Source organism: Nannospalax galili, unplaced genomic scaffold, assembly GCF_000622305.1.
Source record: "Nannospalax galili isolate Female #2095 unplaced genomic scaffold, S.galili_v1.0 scaffold1051, whole genome shotgun sequence".
Classification (NCBI taxonomy): domain Eukaryota; kingdom Metazoa; phylum Chordata; class Mammalia; order Rodentia; family Spalacidae; genus Nannospalax; species Nannospalax galili.
In genome coordinates this window covers 2,368,039-2,373,856 of record NW_008331995.1, presented here as the reverse complement: position 1 = coordinate 2,373,856, position 5,818 = coordinate 2,368,039, and positions in this window count along the sequence as shown.

Genomic DNA, 5,818 nt, shown 5'->3' with positions numbered 1-5,818 from the left:
TATTAAAATTGCAAAAATTCAGTAAAAATGAATTAGATGTATTTGAATGTAAACTTGAAGATAATAAATGTAAATTTTGTCATTATATAATAAATCTTGCTCATAACAAAAATAGTGATAAATGTAAGTTTTTTATTCCTTTTGTGAGTTGAGGAAATTTAATTTTTAATTTGCCTAGAATCTTTATTACATATAGTCTGTCAATTTCATCTTAAACTTTTAAGTTGTTTCTAATGTTTTATATTTAAATTGTATTATATGGATTCATACCTCAAGTGTTTTCTTGACTGAACTTTTCCTTATAGTACATTCTTTATTAAAGAGGAGTTACAAACATGTCAAAAATTATCAATAATTTTATTACCGCAGTGCCTCCTATCTGTTGAGCACACAGTATAGTTTAGGCCTCATGATGAATGTTTCACAAACAGCCTAATTGTCTTAGCAATCCTGTGACTTGTGTTTGACCCTTACTGTCTGGGCAAACGAGCCTGTGTTCTTGAAAATGAAAAAACTCAGGATCTTTTATTCCTTGTGCTATGAAGGCAGAGTCCTGAACTTGGCCTGTCGGGCCTTTCAGGTCTGACCCAGACCGCATTCCATCCATGGGTCCTGTCTGCAGCTGGGGTCTGTGCTTTCTCTCCTGCAATCATGACTTCCTTGGCATTGCTCAGAACCTGCCAAGTTCAAGCCAGCCCCTGAGGCCCTGCCTATCGCCTATCTGGTCCCTCTGACTACAACATCTTTCTCCAGTCTGCCTATTTACCTGGACAAGTTCTGTTCATTTCGGGGCAAAATGGATGACCTTCTCTGTGACTTAGGCTTCTGTCTTTTTACACAGAGCTTGTCACCTTGTCCTTTGTGTTTTCAGGGTATCCTGCACATGATTGTCATAGAGCAACTACCACACCCAGTGAAGACTATCTCTGAGGGTCTGTTATTATTTCTGTTCAAACAGCTAGACAGGAAACTTGACTGGCGGCACCATACACAATGCCTGGCACACTGTGGGTTTATACTGTGTGCTGACTGCACTCAGTTCCCTCTTTCCTTTGGCCTTCGCTCCCCTCCTTGGGATTAGGAGGCGGTGCTTTGGTTCAATAATGAGTTTAGTACTCTCACTAGTCTTGGGGAGATACATATCTTTCTGAAGAGACTGATTTGTTTTGAAGAAGTCAGGCAAATCATTCCCGCAGTGCCTCCTATCTGTTGAGCACACAGTATAGTTTAGGCCTCATGATGAATGTTTCACAAACAGCCTAATTGTCTTAGCAATCCTGTGACTTGTGTTTGACCCTTACTGTCTGGGCAAACGAGCCTGTGTTCTTGAAAATGAAAAAACTCAGGATCTTTTATTCCTTGTGCTATGAAGGCAGAGTCCTGAACTTGGCCTGTCGGGCCTTTCAGGTCTGACCCAGACCGCATTCCATCCATGGGTCCTGTCTGCAGCTGGGGTCTGTGCTTTCTCTCCTGCAATCATGACTTCCTTGGCATTGCTCAGAACCTGCCAAGTTCAAGCCAGCCCCTGAGGCCCTGCCTATCGCCTATCTGGTCCCTCTGACTACAACATCTTTCTCCAGTCTGCCTATTTACCTGGACAAGTTCTGTTCATTTCGGGGCAAAATGGATGACCTTCTCTGTGACTTAGGCTTCTGTCTTTTTACACAGAGCTTGTCACCTTGTCCTTTGTGTTTTCAGGGTATCCTGCACATGATTGTCATAGAGCAACTACCACACCCAGTGAAGACTATCTCTGAGGGTCTGTTATTATTTCTGTTCAAACAGCTAGACAGGAAACTTGACTGGCGGCACCATACACAATGCCTGGCACACTGTGGGTTTATACTGTGTGCTGACTGCACTCAGTTCCCTCTTTCCTTTGGCCTTCGCTCCCCTCCTTGGGATGAGGAGGCGGTGCTTTGGTTCAATAATGAGTTTAGTACTCTCACTAGTCTTGGGGAGATACATATCTTTCTGAAGAGACTGATTTGTTTTGAAGAAGTCAGGCAAATCATTCCTGCCTGATGTGGAGTCAGTCAGGGATTGCTCAGCATTGTATGTGTCACAAGGACACATTTGGACCATAAATTCCACATCAAGGAATTTACCCAGAGAATTTAATCAGTTCTGGGGGAAAACATTTTATCTTCTTGATCATCATCAGTGTGTTTTTATATAGGAGCAAAAAATTAATGAAATAATATCTAAATGTCTTACAGCGTAAAACTGGTTGAAGTAATGATGGCAGATCTTTATGAAAAATTCAAGTTACTCACTGAAATAACGCTGTCGATAAACATTTTTGATATAGGAAAATGTCCTGCAGACTAAGGAAAGCAGATTACAAAATGTTATGTATACATGATCTCATGAATTATTTATAATTTAATAAAATGTATCTTTAATTTTTATGTAGGTAATATAACTAGATCTGTATGTGTATGTATGTATGTGTGCATGTATGTATGCATGTATGCATGTGATATACTTGGGAAAAGATTTAGAAGTTTTAATACCAATATGGTCATAGGAATTTTCTCTGACTGGTGGAATAAAAGTCATAAATTCTCTTTTTTTGTAATAAGAATATTCTGAAACTACCTAAAAGATATTTATATTTACAGCAGTATTCAGCAGAGTTTATTTCCTAAATACTAATATTTCTATTACATTAGAAGAAAAGTCTCCCTCTAAGGTGACATAGTGAAATGATGCTGGTTAAAATGGATCTGCTACATGTGACAAACTATCCTGATAGTGATGTCCTTGAGTCAATTCACAATGGGATTGCTGGAGTGAAGAATTATCTTAGTACAGACAGAGGGAGATCATGGTGAGTCATAATTGCTTCTTCAATTTTTAACTTTATTTTATTATATATTTTCTTTTAAAATATTTTATTTATTATTATTATTTTTATTTTATGTGTATGAGTGTATTGCCTGCATGTATGTAAGTGCACCCGGGTCATGCAATGCCCATGGAGGTCAGAAGATGGTGTTGGATCTCTTAAAACTGGAGTTACAGGTGGTTGTTAGCCATCATGTGGGTGCTGGGACTCAAACCCCAGTCCTCTGCAAGAGCTGTCAGTGCTCCTAACCACTGAACCATCTCTCCAGTCCCTATATATTTTTTCCACAAATAAACCAGCTTTAATAGATATTATTTAGATTTATATAGTGCCTTCTTCAAGAACCTTAAATACTTTACAGACATTATCTGTAATTAACCCCCACAACAACCCACAACAATGAGGTAGGCATTACTCCCATTTTACAAGAGAGGGAGACCGAAGCATAGAGAGGTTAAGTGACTTGCCCAAGACCACACAGTCAAGTTGACTGAAAAGCCAGGACTCAAGCACCCTAGCCTCCCAGCTCCCAGCCAAATACCTCATGAGAGAATCTTGAGTGAAAAGTATCTTTATAGAAAGTATCAAGAGTAGTATGTTAGGAAAATGAGGTCTTCCTACTGTCATCAAGGAAAAAACCCTACACTGATGCTTAAGGTCACAAGGCCACATAGTTAGAGCTCCTACCGTCCCTTTCTAAGCCTCCTGGCTCCTGTCCTAAGCAATCTTCTCAGGGTCAAATCCCAAGACAGAAACCATGTGACTCAGAAGAGTGACTTCATTTAGAATATTTACTTTTAGTTATGATAATTCATAGAAACTTTTATTCCAATATATAATATATGGGACAGCTATCCCAACAAACATGTACATAATTATATAGTAATCGGACTCATTTACAACCTGCATCTGCCCTCAGAGAAAAGGGGTAAAGTGAAGCCTAATGTCAGCTAAGACAGCATGCATAAGGAAGACAGAGGAAGTGATTTGCTTAAAGATACAGCATTGAAATACTGTGTTGTATTCACTTTCATATTTTTTAATAAAAAAATAATCAGAACCTGGTTAAATTTTGTATTATGGCAAGTTGTAGCATTGGGCCAAGTTTTGCGGGAGTTACACTTTGTTCATGTCCACACTGTGTTTGATTGTACGACTTACAGGGGAGGAACTATGGGGTAATGGTTCTAAAAATACACTCTTTATTCTTAGTGCAGCCAGATCTACGAAAATGTTTTGAATTTATCAGAAGCTCAATATACTTTTAAAAACATACAGAGTTAGGGGTCGGGGGGTGGAAACACAGGTACGGTAAGAAGAGTAGCCACTCTAGGAAGGTGATCTGTTGGTTGGCTGTGATTAAAATGAGGATAGATGCAAGCTATTTATATTTTTTAATGTGTATGAGAATTTAGCCTGCATGTATATAAGTACATCTGTAGTGCAATGCCCTTGGAGGCCAGAAGAGGGTATTGGATCTTCTGGATCTGGAGTTACGAACAGTTGCTAGCTGCTATGTGGGTACTGGGAACTGAACCCTGGACCTCTGCAAAAGCAGCCAGTACTCTTAACTGCTGAACTATTGCTCCAAATCCATAATCATTTCTTTAAATGCTGTTTATGTTGAAAGTTCTGAATAGTTTAAGGTTTATTGAGGCTTTCAAAAAAAGTCCCCCAAATGTATGGCCAATAATATGGTTTACTCAGCTAGGTTCTATGAGGCATCTAAATTAAAGCTCAGGAGAAACTACCTAGTTGCAGGTGAGCTGCCATCTGCAAGGCTAATATAATATAATATAATATAATATAATATAATATAATATAATATAGACCAAATCTCACCAAATTCCCTTATTCACAATCAAGCCCTTCATTGTGTAGTAGTGCATGTTCTTTGCTTCTTGGTCTTTAGATTATGTTCTCCTTATCAGGAGCTGAACGTTAGGCTATGCCTTGCATTTTTCTTCTCTAGAAAACAGATACTCAGGTTGAAATTGATGAGAGGAGTGGATGGAATTTCCTTGAGCTATTTGGGCTTTTCCCAAATGTCATTCAGATGTAGTCCTAGAACCATTTACTGCAACTAAAATGTCAATTTTTTTTTGGTTTTGGTTGGAACTAAAACAACACATTGGTAACTTTAGTTGTGTCTTGTTTGCTAGAGGTAACAATTAACCAATTGCTGAAGACTTCAGAAATTTCTGGAATGTATGTGGAAGACCAGATATGAGAATCCATATATTTGATAGTGAAGAATTGCTAACCATTGGCCAAGTACATAGCATGACATAGTGCTAATATGCAGTATGTGTAAGTTGGCTTAAGGGGAAAATACCTATAACTATTGAAATAATTTATTCAGTTTACTTCACCTCACATCAAAGTAATAAAATAACAGATTATTGTCTGAGAGTTTTAAATCCAACTCCTTTGAGAGAACGCTTTCCCTTAGGTTAGGAAACATTTATACTTATAAATACATATTTCATGCTTTCTCCTTACTTTCCATTCCAGGATTCTAATTTATTATGTCTTGGGTAAGGTCTTGATGTCTGGATTTTTAACAAACATGCAAGGAATTATTATGAATAGGTAAATGTAGTAACTTGTAATATAACTTGTAAAGTAGGTCAACATTACATCTGCTAGATGAGGAACAGCTGACCTTTTTAAAACAAAGACATCTAGACAGGCTGACTAGATTCACCAGATGGACAAGTAGTGGGGAACGGCTGGGGGTGCTGACAACACAGTGGACAGTAGCAGGGATGACAGAAGGGCTCTAGTGGGGGGGGCTATGGGAGGGGGCTATCTGGGAAGTGGGTGTATAGATGAATAAGATGGTTTGGGATGTTCTGTGTGATACACACACACAAATCAAATTTTTAAAAATGAATTATATTTGAGGAAGAAGCATAAAAATTTACAACGAACAATATATTCCAAAATGAAATGGAGACCTTTTTT